The sequence below is a fragment of the Cryptomeria japonica genome, unplaced genomic scaffold (genome assembly GCF_030272615.1).
Source record: "Cryptomeria japonica unplaced genomic scaffold, Sugi_1.0 HiC_scaffold_344, whole genome shotgun sequence".
NCBI classification, from domain to species: Eukaryota; Viridiplantae; Streptophyta; class Pinopsida; order Cupressales; family Cupressaceae; genus Cryptomeria; species Cryptomeria japonica.
Window position 1 is genome coordinate 70,001 of NW_026729166.1, and position 16,034 is coordinate 86,034.

At 64.0% G+C, this 16,034-nt stretch overlaps 3 non-coding genes across 3 annotated transcripts; all 3 read right to left on the bottom strand.

Annotated features, from left to right (window-relative positions):
• Positions 1-2,704: 2,704 nt before the first annotated feature.
• Positions 2,705-2,823, bottom strand: LOC131870724 (5S ribosomal RNA). Its single transcript, XR_009369028.1, has one exon. It is a non-coding gene; the product is annotated as a 5S ribosomal RNA (ribosomal RNA).
• Positions 2,824-8,738: 5,915 nt separating this feature from the next.
• LOC131870725 (5S ribosomal RNA) lies at positions 8,739-8,857 on the bottom strand. Its single transcript, XR_009369029.1, has one exon. It is a non-coding gene; the product is annotated as a 5S ribosomal RNA (ribosomal RNA).
• A 5,915-nt stretch (positions 8,858-14,772) lies between these two features.
• Positions 14,773-14,891, bottom strand: LOC131870700 (5S ribosomal RNA). The gene has a single exon (XR_009369004.1). It is a non-coding gene; the product is annotated as a 5S ribosomal RNA (ribosomal RNA).
• Between the last annotated feature and the right edge of the window lie 1,143 nt (positions 14,892-16,034).

A 16,034-nucleotide genomic window follows, 5' to 3' on the forward strand; every position in this document is an offset into this window, starting at 1 on the left:
CTTTTATGGAAATTAGTGAAGGCATCGCATCAAAGGTGCGCACCTCGCTGCCCACCTTGGTGTGCTCCGAGGTGCCCACCACGGTGCGCTCCGAGGTGCCCACCACGGTGCGCAACGCCGGTGCGAACCCGGGAGCGCCCCGATGTGTGCTCCAAGGTGCGGCGTGCACGAAGCCGGACCCCGGTTTGCCCCGGGTGCGCACCTCGCGTGCACCTTGGTGCGCACACCTTGGCTGGGTTGCGCGGCCTGGTGGGCACCATGGTGCGCACCAAGGAGCGCTCCGAAGTGTGCTCCAAGGTGCGGCGTGCACGAAGTCCTAGCCCGGTTTGCCCCGGGTGCGCACCTTCGCCGCGGTGGGCACCATGGCGTGCACGAAGTCGGAGCCCGGTTTGCCCCGGGTGCGCACCTCGCGTGCACCTTCGCCGGGGTGGGCACCTCGGCTGGGTTGCGCGCCCTGGTGCGCACCAAGGAGCGCTCCGAAGTGTGCTCCAAGGTGCGGCGTGCACGAAGTCGGAGCCCGGTTTGCCCCGGGTGCGCACCTTCGCCGCGGTGGGCACCCTGGTGCGCACCATGGCGTGCACGAAGTCGGAGCCCGGTTTGCCCCGGGTGCGCACCTCGCGTGCACCTTCGGCGGGGTTGCGCGCCCTGGTGCGCACCAAGGAGCGCTCCGAAGTGTGCTCCAAGGTGCGGCGTGCACGAAGTCGGAGCCCGGTTTGCCCCGGGTGCGCACCTCGCGTGCACCTTCGGCGGGGTTGCGCGCCCTGGTGGGCACCATGGTGCGCACCAAGGAGCGCTCCGAAGTGTGCTCCAAGGTGCGGCGTGCACGAAGTCGGAGCCCGGTTTGCCCCGGGTGCGCACCTCGCGTGCACCTTCGCCGCGGTGGGCACCATGGCGTGCACGAAGTCGGAGCCCGGTTTGCCCCGGGTGCGCACCTCGCGTGCACCTTCGCCGGGGTGGGCACCTCGGCTGGGTTGCGCGCCCTGGTGCGCACCAAGGAGCGCTCCGAAGTGTGCTCCAAGGTGCGGCGTGCACGAAGTCGGAGCCCGGTTTGCCCCGGGTGCGCACCTCGCGTGCACCTTGGCGCGGTGGGCACCATGGCGTGCACGAAGTCGGAGCCCGGTTTGCCCCGGGTGCGCACCCCGCGTGCACCTTCGCCGGGGTGGGCACCTCGGCTGGGTTGCGCGCCCTGGTGCGCACCAAGGAGCGCTCCGAAGTGTGCTCCAAGGTGCGGCGTGCACGAAGTCGGAGCCCGGTTTGCCCCGGGTGCGCACCTCGCGTGCACCTTCGCCGCGGTGGGCACCTTGGCTGGGTTGGGCACCATTGAGCGCTCCGAAGTGTGCTCCAAGGTGCGCACCATGGCCCTCCAAGGTGCGCAGCATGGCGTGCACGAAGTCGGAGCCCGGTTTGCCCCGGGTGCGCACCTCGCGTGCACCTTCGCCAGGGTGGGCACCTCGGTGCGCACACCTTCTCAATGTTTTCTTGCCTTTTCTGGAAATTGGTGAAGGCAGCGCATCAAAGGTGCGCACCTCGGTGTGCTCCGAGGTGCGAACCCGAGAGCGCTCCGAGGTGCCCACGAAGTCGAAAGTCGGGTTAATTGCATTGTTTTCCCCGGGTGCGCTCCGAGGTGCGCAACATCGGTGCGCACCAAGGAGGGCTCCGAAGTGTGCTCCAAGGTGCGCACGATTCGGAGCTCGGTTTGCCCGGGGTGCGCACACCTTGGCTGGGTTGCGCACCCTTTGTGCGCTCCAAGGTGCGCACGAAGTCGGAGCTCGGTTTGCCCCGGGTGCGCACCTTCGCCAGGGTGCGCACCTTGATGCGCACGCCTTGGCTGGGCTGCGCACCTTGGTGGGCGCCATGGTGCGCACCTTTCGTGCGCTCCAAGGTGCGCACGAAGTCGGAGCTCGGTTTGCCCCGGGTGCGCACCTTGGTGGGCGCCATGGTGCACTCCGAGGTGCCCAAGATTGGTGCGCACCAAGGAGCGCTCCGAAGTGCGCTCCAAGGTGCGCAGGTGCGCGCGAAGTCGAAAGTTGGGTTAATTGTCCGGTTTGCCTCGGGTGCGCACCTTGCGTGCACCTTCGCCAGGGTGGGCGCCTTGGTGCGCACACCTTGGCTGGGCTGCGCACCCGGGCGCGCACACCTTGGCACCCGCGTTTCCTTCATTTTAAATTTTTTTTTTTTACAATCTCTCAAGTGGGAAATTCTATAATCTCAACTTTTTTTGCCTTTTCAGGAAACTTTTGAATGGAGCGCATCATTGGTGCGCTCCGAAGTGTGCTCCAAGGTGCGCACCTCTGGTGTGCTCCAAAGCTCTCTCCAGCTGCGTGCACCTGCCCCGGCCGCGCACCCGGCCCCGCCCAGCTTCGCTCACCTGTCCCGGGCGTCTGGTGCGGAACCTTAGAGTAAGAAACATCACCGTGCACCTTGGCCAACGTGCGCGACTCGACCGAGCGCGCACTGGCCGAGGTGCACACCGATTTCACCTGGGTGCGCGCGCAGCACCTCGGGCGCACCGGGGTGCGCGCACAACGCCCGGGTTGCACCGTGGCCTGTGTGCTCGGGGCGCCTCGGGTGCGCGCTCGGTGTCGCCCCCCGCGCGCGCGGTAGTGCGGGCAGCGCACCCCGGCCCGGCCCGGCCCCGACGAGAACGCAAACGGGCAAAAGGTTTATTCAAATAGCATTGCGACGCCCGGCGAAAAACTAAAAAAGGGTGCAACACCGGGACTTCCCGGGAGGTCACCCATCCCAGTACTACTCCGGCCCAAGCGCGCTTAACTGCGGAGTTCTGATGGGATCCGGTGCACTAACGCTGGTATGATCGCACCCGTTATGAGCTTGTCGCAGTGTGTACTTAGCAAACCGCGACCCACGTGCGAATCCACCCCGGCCACCCACCCCCGTCGAGGTGCACACCCTCCCTCGCGAAGTGCGCCCCGTTCGCCAAGTGTGAGCCCTGCCCGGGTGCGCGCACCTTGCTAGGGCGTCGGGTGTGCACCCGGCCCGGCCTACGTGCGTGCACCTGGACGGGGCGTCGTGTGCGTGCAGTGTCCCGTCTGCAACGCGGTGCCCACACACCACCTCGGGCGCAACGACCTGCGCTCACATGTGGGCCGAGTGCACCTTGGTGCATGTTCGGGGCGCCTCGGGTGCACGCTCGATCTTGCCCCGGTGCACCAAGGCGCTCGGTTTGCCCCGGGTGCGCACTTGGTGCAAGGTGGGCACCCAAAATAGGGATCAAGCACCAAAACACAAGTTTCGGGATGCAAAATGGGACCCAAGGACCACAAATGCGTTCCAAGACCCATGATGGGTCCACGAGAACAAAAATGTGTTCCGAGACTTAATAAACAAATATTGGGTTTTAGGAGAAGAAACATGCTCTGATGCCCAAAACGAGAATCGACCCCGAAAAGGCCACAGGCCAAAAGTGGGATGCGAGACAAAAAAAAATGGGACCCGAGGACCAAAATTGGGTTCCCAGGTCGAAGACAGGGCAACCGGACAAGAAACGACCTCTAAGGCTCGAAATGAGTCCCGACGACTAAAACTTGACAAGAAGCACCCATCAGGCACCCAACTCGACACCCATGGGATGCCGACCCACCCGGGCTTCCACCTAGCACACCTTGGCACCCACCCACCCTCGCACCCAACCTCGCACCCAACTTAGCACCTTTGAACCCACATTGGCACTCACCCTGACCCTGGCACCTTGGAACCCACATTGGCACTCACCTTGACCCTGGCACCCACCTTTGCACTCACCTTGGGACCCACCCTGGCTCCCACCTCGGCACCCACCCAGACACCCACCTTGGTTCCTTGGCACCCACCTTGGATCCTTGGCACCCACCCCGACACCCACCTTGGCACGCAACTTGGCTACTTGCCACCCACCTTGGCTCCTTGACGCCCACCCCGACAACCACCCCGTGACCTACCCTGGCTAGGGTTGGTGCACACCCACCCTGGTGCCCACCTTGGCACCCACCCCATGACCCACCTTGGCACGCACCTTAGTACCCACCCCGTTACCCACCCTAGGACCCACCCCGTGACCCACCTTGGCCAGGGTGGGTGCCTTGGTGCGCACAACTTGCCTGGGCTGCACACCAGGGCGGGCTCAAGATGGCACCCGCGTTCCGTTTTTTTCACTATCTTTCAAAACGGAAATTTTAAAATCTCGTTTTTTTTTTTTTTTTGCCTTTTCTGGAAATTAGTGAAGGCAGCGCATCAAAGGTGCGCAATGCTGGTGCGAACCCGGGAGCGCTCCGATGTGTGCTCCAAGGTGCGGCGTGCACGAAGTCCGAGCCCGGCTTGCCCCGGGTGCGCACCTCGCGTGCACCTTCGCCGGGGTGAGCACCTTGGCTGGGTTGCGCGCCCTGGTGCGCACCAAGGAGCGCTCTGAAGTGTGCTCCAAGGTGCGGCGTGCACGAAGTCGGAGCTCGGTTTGCCCCGGGTGTGCACCTCGGGTGCGCACCTCGCGTGCACCTTCGCTGCGGTGGGCACCTTGGCTGGGTTGCGCGCCTTGGTGGGCACCATGCAGTGCACGAAGTCGGAGCCCGGTTTGCCCCGGGCGCGCACCTCCGCCAGGGTGGGCAACTTGGTGCGCACAACTTGCCTGGGCTGCGCACCAGGAAGGGCTCAAGATGGCACCCGCGTTCCGTTTTTTTCACTATCTTTCAGAACGGAAATTTTAAAATATCGTTTTTTTTTGCCTTTTCTGGAAATTAGTGAAGGCAGCGCATCAAAGGTGCGCAACGCTGGTGCGAACCTGGGAGCGCTCCGATGTGTGCTCCAAGGTGCGGCGTGCACGAAGTCGGAGCCCGGTTTGCCCCGGGTGCGCCCTGGTGGGCACCATGGTGCGCACCAAGGAGCGCTCCGAAGTGTGCTCCAAGGTGCGGCCTGCACGAAGTCGGAGCCCGGTTTGCCCCGGGCGTGCACCGCGGGTGGGCACCTTGGTGCGCATGCCTTGCCTGGGCTGCGCACCAGGGCGGGCTCAAGATGGCACCCGCGTTCCGTTTTTTTCACTATCTTTCAAAACGGAAATTTTAAAATCTCATTTTTTTTTGCCTTTTCTGGAAATTAGTGAAGGCAGCGCATCAAAGGTGCGCACCTCGCTGCCCACCACGGTGCGCAACGCCGGTGGGCACCCGGGAGTGCTTCGAAGTGTGCTCCAAGGTGCTGCGTGCACGTTGTCGGAGCCCGGTTTGCCCCGGGTGCGCACCTCGCGTGCACCTTCGTTGGGGTGGGCACCTTGGCTGGGTTTGCCCCGGCTGCGCTCCGAAGCGGGGTTATTGGAGCGCCGCCTCTTTTTTTGTCGGAGCGTTTGGTGGGGTTTCTCGCATTGGCTCTTCCCAGGCCCGGTTGCCACCCTGGCGCGCACGAAGTCGGAAGTAGGGTTAATTGCCCGGGTGCGCACCTTTGCCAGGGTGGGCACCTTACCTGGGCTGTGCACCAGGGCGGGCTCAAGATGGCACCCGCGTTCCGTTTTTTTCACTATCTTTCAAAACGGAAATTTTAAAATCTCCTCTTTTTTTTGCCTTTTCTGGAAATTAGTGAAGGCAGCGCATCAAAGGTGCGCACCTCGCTGCCCACCTTGGTGTGCTCTGAGGTGCGCACCCGGGAGCGCTACGAAGTGTGCTCCAAGGTGCGGCGTGCACGTTGTCGGAGCCCGGTTTGCCCCGGGTGCGCACCTCGCCTGCACCTTGGCCGGGGTGGGCACCCTGGCTGGGTTTGCCCAGGGTGCGCTCCGAAGCGGGGTTACTGGAGCGCCCCCTCTTTTTTTGTCAGAGCGTTTGGTGGGGTTTCTCGCATTGGCTCTTCCCAGGCCCGGTTGTTGGGTGCGCTCCCACCCTGGCGCGCGCGAAGTTGGAAGTTGGGTTAATTGCCCGGGCGCGCACCTTCGCCAGGGTGGGCACCTTGGTGCGCACACCTTGGCTGGGCTGCGCACCAGGGCGGGCTCAAGATGGCACCAGCATTCCCTTTTTCTCACTATCTTTCAAAACGGAAATTTTAAAATCTCGTTTTTTTTTGCCTTTTATGGAAATTAGTGAAGGCATCGCATCAAAGGTGCGCACCTCGCTGCCCACCTTGGTGTGCTCCGAGGTGCCCACCACGGTGCGCTCCGAGGTGCCCACCACGGTGCGCAACGCCGGTGCGAACCCGGGAGCGCCCCGATGTGTGCTCCAAGGTGCGGCGTGCACGAAGCCGGACCCCGGTTTGCCCCGGGTGCGCACCTCGCGTGCACCTTGGTGCGCACACCTTGGCTGGGTTGCGCGGCCTGGTGGGCACCATGGTGCGCACCAAGGAGCGCTCCGAAGTGTGCTCCAAGGTGCGGCGTGCACGAAGTCCTAGCTCGGTTTGCCCCGGGTGCGCACCTTCGCCGCGGTGGGCACCATGGCGTGCACGAAGTCGGAGCCCGGTTTGCCCCGGGTGCGCACCTCGCGTGCACCTTCGCCGGGGTGGGCACCTCGGCTGGGTTGCGCGCCCTGGTGCGCACCAAGGAGCGCTCCGAAGTGTGCTCCAAGGTGCGGCGTGCACGAAGTCGGAGCCCGGTTTGCCCCGGGTGCGCACCTTCGCCGCGGTGGGCACCCTGGTGCGCACCATGGCGTGCACGAAGTCGGAGCCCGGTTTGCCCCGGGTGCGCACCTCGCGTGCACCTTCGGCGGGGTTGCGCGCCCTGGTGCGCACCAAGGAGCGCTCCGAAGTGTGCTCCAAGGTGCGGCGTGCACGAAGTCGGAGCCCGGTTTGCCCCGGGTGCGCACCTCGCGTGCACCTTCGGCGGGGTTGCGCGCCCTGGTGGGCACCATGGTGCGCACCAAGGAGCGCTCCGAAGTGTGCTCCAAGGTGCGGCGTGCACGAAGTCGGAGCCCGGTTTGCCCCGGGTGCGCACCTCGCGTGCACCTTCGCCGCGGTGGGCACCATGGCGTGCACGAAGTCGGAGCCCGGTTTGCCCCGGGTGCGCACCTCGCGTGCACCTTCGCCGGGGTGGGCACCTCGGCTGGGTTGCGCGCCCTGGTGCGCACCAAGGAGCGCTCCGAAGTGTGCTCCAAGGTGCGGCGTGCACGAAGTCGGAGCCCGGTTTGCCCCGGGTGCGCACCTCGCGTGCACCTTCGCCGCGGTGGGCACCATGGCGTGCACGAAGTCGGAGCCCGGTTTGCCCCGGGTGCGCACCCCGCGTGCACCTTCGCCGGGGTGGGCACCTCGGCTGGGTTGCGCGCCCTGGTGCGCACCAAGGAGCGCTCCGAAGTGTGCTCCAAGGTGCGGCGTGCACGAAGTCGGAGCCCGGTTTGCCCCGGGTGCGCACCTCGCGTGCACCTTCGCCGCGGTGGGCACCTTGGCTGGGTTGGGCACCATTGAGCGCTCCGAAGTGTGCTCCAAGGTGCGCACCATGGCCCTCCAAGGTGCGCAGCATGGCGTGCACGAAGTCGGAGCCCGGTTTGCCCCGGGTGCGCACCTCGCGTGCACCTTCGCCAGGGTGGGCACCTCGTTGCGCACACCTTCTCAATGTTTTCTTGCCTTTTCTGGAAATTGGTGAAGGCAGCGCATCAAAGGTGCGCACCTCGGTGTGCTCCGAGGTGCGAACCCGAGAGCGCTCCGAGGTGCCCACGAAGTCGAAAGTCGGGTTAATTGCATTGTTTTCCCCGGGTGCGCTCCGAGGTGCGCAACATCGGTGCGCACCAAGGAGGGCTCCGAAGTGTGCTCCAAGGTGCGCACGATTCGGAGCTCGGTTTGCCCGGGGTGCGCACACCTTGGCTGGGTTGCGCACCCTTTGTGCGCTCCAAGGTGCGCACGAAGTCGGAGCTCGGTTTGCCCCGGGTGCGCACCTTCGCCAGGGTGCGCACCTTGATGCGCACGCCTTGGCTGGGCTGCGCACCTTGGTGGGCGCCATGGTGCGCACCTTTCGTGCGCTCCAAGGTGCGCACGAAGTCGGAGCTCGGTTTGCCCCGGGTGCGCACCTTGGTGGGCGCCATGGTGCACTCCGAGGTGCCCAAGATTGGTGCGCACCAAGGAGCGCTCCGAAGTGCGCTCCAAGGTGCGCAGGTGCGCGCGAAGTCGAAAGTTGGGTTAATTGTCCGGTTTGCCTCGGGTGCGCACCTTGCGTGCACCTTCGCCAGGGTGGGCGCCTTGGTGCGCACACCTTGGCTGGGCTGCGCACCCGGGCGCGCACACCTTGGCACCCGCGTTTCCTTCATTTTAAATTTTTTTTTTTTACAATCTCTCAAGTGGGAAATTCTATAATCTCAACTTTTTTTGCCTTTTCAGGAAACTTTTGAATGGAGCGCATCATTGGTGCGCTCCGAAGTGTGCTCCAAGGTGCGCACCTCTGGTGTGCTCCAAAGCTCTCTCCAGCTGCGTGCACCTGCCCCGGCCGCGCACCCGGCCCCGCCCAGCTTCGCTCACCTGTCCCGGGCGTCTGGTGCGGAACCTTAGAGTAAGAAACATCACCGTGCACCTTGGCCAACGTGCGCGACTCGACCGAGCGCGCACTGGCCGAGGTGCACACCGATTTCACCTGGGTGCGCGCGCAGCACCTCGGGCGCACCGGGGTGCGCGCACAACGCCCGGGTTGCACCGTGGCCTGTGTGCTCGGGGCGCCTCGGGTGCGCGCTCGGTGTCGCCCCCGCGCGCGCGGTAGTGCGGGCAGCGCACCCCGGCCCGGCCCGGCCCCGACGAGAACGCAAACGGGCAAAAGGTTTATTCAAATAGCATTGCGACGCCCGGCGAAAAACTAAGAAAGGGTGCAACACCGGGACTTCCCGGGAGGTCACCCATCCCAGTACTACTCCGGCCCAAGCGCGCTTAACTGCGGAGTTCTGATGGGATCCGGTGCACTAACGCTGGTATGATCGCACCCGTTATGAGCTTGTCGCAGTGTGTACTTAGCAAACCGCGACCCACGTGCGAATCCACCCCGGCCACCCACCCCCGTCGAGGTGCACACCCTCCCTCGCGAAGTGCGCCCCGTTCGCCAAGTGTGAGCCCTGCCCGGGTGCGCGCACCTTGCTAGGGCGTCGGGTGTGCACCCGGCCCGGCCTACGTGCGTGCACCTGGACGGGGCGTCGTGTGCGTGCAGTGTCCCGTCTGCAACGCGGTGCCCACACACCACCTCGGGCGCAACGACCTGCGCTCACATGTGGGCCGAGTGCACCTTGGTGCATGTTCGGGGCGCCTCGGGTGCACGCTCGATCTTGCCCCGGTGCACCAAGGCGCTCGGTTTGCCCCGGGTGCGCACTTGGTGCAAGGTGGGCACCCAAAATAGGGATCAAGCACCAAAACACAAGTTTCGGGATGCAAAATGGGACCCAAGGACCACAAATGCGTTCCAAGACCCATGATGGGTCCACGAGAACAAAAATGTGTTCCGAGACTTAATAAACAAATATTGGGTTTTAGGAGAAGAAACATGCTCTGATGCCCAAAACGAGAATCGACCCCGAAAAGGCCACAGGCCAAAAGTGGGATGCGAGACAAAAAAAAATGGGACCCGAGGACCAAAATTGGGTTCCCAGGTCGAAGACAGGGCAACCGGACAAGAAACGACCTCTAAGGCTCGAAATGAGTCCCGACGACTAAAACTTGACAAGAAGCACCCATCAGGCACCCAACTCGACACCCATGGGATGCCGACCCACCCGGGCTTCCACCTAGCACACCTTGGCACCCACCCACCCTCGCACCCAACCTCGCACCCAACTTAGCACCTTTGAACCCACATTGGCACTCACCCTGACCCTGGCACCTTGGAACCCACATTGGCACTCACCTTGACCCTGGCACCCACCTTTGCACTCACCTTGGGACCCACCCTGGCTCCCACCTCGGCACCCACCCAGACACCCACCTTGGTTCCTTGGCACCCACCTTGGATCCTTGGCACCCACCCCGACACCCACCTTGGCACGCAACTTGGCTACTTGCCACCCACCTTGGCTCCTTGACGCCCACCCCGACAACCACCCCGTGACCTACCCTGGCTAGGGTTGGTGCACACCCACCCTGGTGCCCACCTTGGCACCCACCCCATGACCCACCTTGGCACGCACCTTAGTACCCACCCCGTTACCCACCCTAGGACCCACCCCGTGACCCACCTTGGCCAGGGTGGGTGCCTTGGTGCGCACAACTTGCCTGGGCTGCACACCAGGGCGGGCTCAAGATGGCACCCGCGTTCCGTTTTTTTCACTATCTTTCAAAACGGAAATTTTAAAATCTCGTTTTTTTTTTTTTTTTGCCTTTTCTGGAAATTAGTGAAGGCAGCGCATCAAAGGTGCGCAATGCTGGTGCGAACCCGGGAGCGCTCCGATGTGTGCTCCAAGGTGCGGCGTGCACGAAGTCCGAGCCCGGCTTGCCCCGGGTGCGCACCTCGCGTGCACCTTCGCCGGGGTGAGCACCTTGGCTGGGTTGCGCGCCCTGGTGCGCACCAAGGAGCGCTCTGAAGTGTGCTCCAAGGTGCGGCGTGCACGAAGTCGGAGCTCGGTTTGCCCCGGGTGTGCACCTCGGGTGCGCACCTCGCGTGCACCTTCGCTGCGGTGGGCACCTTGGCTGGGTTGCGCGCCTTGGTGGGCACCATGCAGTGCACGAAGTCGGAGCCCGGTTTGCCCCGGGCGCGCACCTCCGCCAGGGTGGGCACCTTGGTGCGCACAACTTGCCTGGGCTGCGCACCAGGAAGGGCTCAAGATGGCACCCGCGTTCCGTTTTTTTCACTATCTTTCAGAACGGAAATTTTAAAATATCGTTTTTTTTTGCCTTTTCTGGAAATTAGTGAAGGCAGCGCATCAAAGGTGCGCAACGCTGGTGCGAACCTGGGAGCGCTCCGATGTGTGCTCCAAGGTGCGGCGTGCACGAAGTCGGAGCCCGGTTTGCCCCGGGTGCGCCCTGGTGGGCACCATGGTGCGCACCAAGGAGCGCTCCGAAGTGTGCTCCAAGGTGCGGCCTGCACGAAGTCGGAGCCCGGTTTGCCCCGGGCGTGCACCGCGGGTGGGCACCTTGGTGCGCATGCCTTGCCTGGGCTGCGCACCAGGGCGGGCTCAAGATGGCACCCGCGTTCCGTTTTTTTCACTATCTTTCAAAACGGAAATTTTAAAATCTCATTTTTTTTTGCCTTTTCTGGAAATTAGTGAAGGCAGCGCATCAAAGGTGCGCACCTCGCTGCCCACCACGGTGCGCAACGCCGGTGGGCACCCGGGAGTGCTTCGAAGTGTGCTCCAAGGTGCTGCGTGCACGTTGTCGGAGCCCGGTTTGCCCCGGGTGCGCACCTCGCGTGCACCTTCGTCGGGGTGGGCACCTTGGCTGGGTTTGCCCCGGCTGCGCTCCGAAGCGGGGTTATTGGAGCGCCGCCTCTTTTTTTGTCGGAGCGTTTGGTGGGGTTTCTCGCATTGGCTCTTCCCAGGCCCGGTTGCCACCCTGGCGCGCACGAAGTCGGAAGTAGGGTTAATTGCCCGGGTGCGCACCTTTGCCAGGGTGGGCACCTTACCTGGGCTGTGCACCAGGGCGGGCTCAAGATGGCACCCGCGTTCCGTTTTTTTCACTATCTTTCAAAACGGAAATTTTAAAATCTCCTCTTTTTTTTGCCTTTTCTGGAAATTAGTGAAGGCAGCGCATCAAAGGTGCGCACCTCGCTGCCCACCTTGGTGTGCTCTGAGGTGCGCACCCGGGAGCGCTACGAAGTGTGCTCCAAGGTGCGGCGTGCACGTTGTCGGAGCCCGGTTTGCCCCGGGTGCGCACCTCGCCTGCACCTTGGCCGGGGTGGGCACCCTGGCTGGGTTTGCCCAGGGTGCGCTCCGAAGCGGGGTTACTGGAGCGCCCCCTCTTTTTTTGTCAGAGCGTTTGGTGGGGTTTCTCGCATTGGCTCTTCCCAGGCCCGGTTGTTGGGTGCGCTCCCACCCTGGCGCGCGCGAAGTTGGAAGTTGGGTTAATTGCCCGGGCGCGCACCTTCGCCAGGGTGGGCACCTTGGTGCGCACACCTTGGCTGGGCTGCGCACCAGGGCGGGCTCAAGATGGCACCAGCATTCCCTTTTTCTCACTATCTTTCAAAACGGAAATTTTAAAATCTCGTTTTTTTTTGCCTTTTATGGAAATTAGTGAAGGCATCGCATCAAAGGTGCGCACCTCGCTGCCCACCTTGGTGTGCTCCGAGGTGCCCACCACGGTGCGCTCCGAGGTGCCCACCACGGTGCGCAACGCCGGTGCGAACCCGGGAGCGCCCCGATGTGTGCTCCAAGGTGCGGCGTGCACGAAGCCGGACCCCGGTTTGCCCCGGGTGCGCACCTCGCGTGCACCTTGGTGCGCACACCTTGGCTGGGTTGCGCGGCCTGGTGGGCACCATGGTGCGCACCAAGGAGCGCTCCGAAGTGTGCTCCAAGGTGCGGCGTGCACGAAGTCCTAGCCCGGTTTGCCCCGGGTGCGCACCTTCGCCGCGGTGGGCACCATGGCGTGCACGAAGTCGGAGCCCGGTTTGCCCCGGGTGCGCACCTCGCGTGCACCTTCGCCGGGGTGGGCACCTCGGCTGGGTTGCGCGCCCTGGTGCGCACCAAGGAGCGCTCCGAAGTGTGCTCCAAGGTGCGGCGTGCACGAAGTCGGAGCCCGGTTTGCCCCGGGTGCGCACCTTCGCCGCGGTGGGCACCCTGGTGCGCACCATGGCGTGCACGAAGTCGGAGCCCGGTTTGCCCCGGGTGCGCACCTCGCGTGCACCTTCGGCGGGGTTGCGCGCCCTGGTGCGCACCAAGGAGCGCTCCGAAGTGTGCTCCAAGGTGCGGCGTGCACGAAGTCGGAGCCCGGTTTGCCCCGGGTGCGCACCTCGCGTGCACCTTCGGCGGGGTTGCGCGCCCTGGTGGGCACCATGGTGCGCACCAAGGAGCGCTCCGAAGTGTGCTCCAAGGTGCGGCGTGCACGAAGTCGGAGCCCGGTTTGCCCCGGGTGCGCACCTCGCGTGCACCTTCGCCGCGGTGGGCACCATGGCGTGCACGAAGTCGGAGCCCGGTTTGCCCCGGGTGCGCACCTCGCGTGCACCTTCGCCGGGGTGGGCACCTCGGCTGGGTTGCGCGCCCTGGTGCGCACCAAGGAGCGCTCCGAAGTGTGCTCCAAGGTGCGGCGTGCACGAAGTCGGAGCCCGGTTTGCCCCGGGTGCGCACCTCGCGTGCACCTTCGCCGCGGTGGGCACCATGGCGTGCACGAAGTCGGAGCCCGGTTTGCCCCGGGTGCGCACCCCGCGTGCACCTTCGCCGGGGTGGGCACCTCGGCTGGGTTGCGCGCCCTGGTGCGCACCAAGGAGCGCTCCGAAGTGTGCTCCAAGGTGCGGCGTGCACGAAGTCGGAGCCCGGTTTGCCCCGGGTGCGCACCTCGCGTGCACCTTCGCCGCGGTGGGCACCTTGGCTGGGTTGGGCACCATTGAGCGCTCCGAAGTGTGCTCCAAGGTGCGCACCATGGCCCTCCAAGGTGCGCAGCATGGCGTGCACGAAGTCGGAGCCCGGTTTGCCCCGGGTGCGCACCTCGCGTGCACCTTCGCCAGGGTGGGCACCTCGGTGCGCACACCTTCTCAATGTTTTCTTGCCTTTTCTGGAAATTGGTGAAGGCAGCGCATCAAAGGTGCGCACCTCGGTGTGCTCCGAGGTGCGAACCCGAGAGCGCTCCGAGGTGCCCACGAAGTCGAAAGTCGGGTTAATTGCATTGTTTTCCCCGGGTGCGCTCCGAGGTGCGCAACATCGGTGCGCACCAAGGAGGGCTCCGAAGTGTGCTCCAAGGTGCGCACGATTCGGAGCTCGGTTTGCCCGGGGTGCGCACACCTTGGCTGGGTTGCGCACCCTTTGTGCGCTCCAAGGTGCGCACGAAGTCGGAGCTCGGTTTGCCCCGGGTGCGCACCTTCGCCAGGGTGCGCACCTTGATGCGCACGCCTTGGCTGGGCTGCGCACCTTGGTGGGCGCCATGGTGCGCACCTTTCGTGCGCTCCAAGGTGCGCACGAAGTCGGAGCTCGGTTTGCCCCGGGTGCGCACCTTGGTGGGCGCCATGGTGCACTCCGAGGTGCCCAAGATTGGTGCGCACCAAGGAGCGCTCCGAAGTGCGCTCCAAGGTGCGCAGGTGCGCGCGAAGTCGAAAGTTGGGTTAATTGTCCGGTTTGCCTCGGGTGCGCACCTTGCGTGCACCTTCGCCAGGGTGGGCGCCTTGGTGCGCACACCTTGGCTGGGCTGCGCACCCGGGCGCGCACACCTTGGCACCCGCGTTTCCTTCATTTTAAATTTTTTTTTTTTACAATCTCTCAAGTGGGAAATTCTATAATCTCAACTTTTTTTGCCTTTTCAGGAAACTTTTGAATGGAGCGCATCATTGGTGCGCTCCGAAGTGTGCTCCAAGGTGCGCACCTCTGGTGTGCTCCAAAGCTCTCTCCAGCTGCGTGCACCTGCCCCGGCCGCGCACCCGGCCCCGCCCAGCTTCGCTCACCTGTCCCGGGCGTCTGGTGCGGAACCTTAGAGTAAGAAACATCACCGTGCACCTTGGCCAACGTGCGCGACTCGACCGAGCGCGCACTGGCCGAGGTGCACACCGATTTCACCTGGGTGCGCGCGCAGCACCTCGGGCGCACCGGGGTGCGCGCACAACGCCCGGGTTGCACCGTGGCCTGTGTGCTCGGGGCGCCTCGGGTGCGCGCTCGGTGTCGCCCCCGCGCGCGCGGTAGTGCGGGCAGCGCACCCCGGCCCGGCCCGGCCCCGACGAGAACGCAAACGGGCAAAAGGTTTATTCAAATAGCATTGCGACGCCCGGCGAAAAACTAAGAAAGGGTGCAACACCGGGACTTCCCGGGAGGTCACCCATCCCAGTACTACTCCGGCCCAAGCGCGCTTAACTGCGGAGTTCTGATGGGATCCGGTGCACTAACGCTGGTATGATCGCACCCGTTATGAGCTTGTCGCAGTGTGTACTTAGCAAACCGCGACCCACGTGCGAATCCACCCCGGCCACCCACCCCCGTCGAGGTGCACACCCTCCCTCGCGAAGTGCGCCCCGTTCGCCAAGTGTGAGCCCTGCCCGGGTGCGCGCACCTTGCTAGGGCGTCGGGTGTGCACCCGGCCCGGCCTACGTGCGTGCACCTGGACGGGGCGTCGTGTGCGTGCAGTGTCCCGTCTGCAACGCGGTGCCCACACACCACCTCGGGCGCAACGACCTGCGCTCACATGTGGGCCGAGTGCACCTTGGTGCATGTTCGGGGCGCCTCGGGTGCACGCTCGATCTTGCCCCGGTGCACCAAGGCGCTCGGTTTGCCCCGGGTGCGCACTTGGTGCAAGGTGGGCACCCAAAATAGGGATCAAGCACCAAAACACAAGTTTCGGGATGCAAAATGGGACCCAAGGACCACAAATGCGTTCCAAGACCCATGATGGGTCCACGAGAACAAAAATGTGTTCCGAGACTTAATAAACAAATATTGGGTTTTAGGAGAAGAAACATGCTCTGATGCCCAAAACGAGAATCGACCCCGAAAAGGCCACAGGCCAAAAGTGGGATGCGAGACAAAAAAAAATGGGACCCGAGGACCAAAATTGGGTTCCCAGGTCGAAGACAGGGCAACCGGACAAGAAACGACCTCTAAGGCTCGAAATGAGTCCCGACGACTAAAACTTGACAAGAAGCACCCATCAGGCACCCAACTCGACACCCATGGGATGCCGACCCACCCGGGCTTCCACCTAGCACACCTTGGCACCCACCCACCCTCGCACCCAACCTCGCACCCAACTTAGCACCTTTGAACCCACATTGGCACTCACCCTGACCCTGGCACCTTGGAACCCACATTGGCACTCACCTTGACCCTGGCACCCACCTTTGCACTCACCTTGGGACCCACCCTGGCTCCCACCTCGGCACCCACCCAGACACCCACCTTGGTTCCTTGGCACCCACCTTGGATCCTTGGCACCCACCCCGACACCCACCTTGGCACGCAACTTGGCTACTTGCCACCCACCTTGGCTCCTTGACGCCCACCCCGACAACCACCCCGTGACCTACCCTGGCTAGGGTTGGTGCACACCCACCC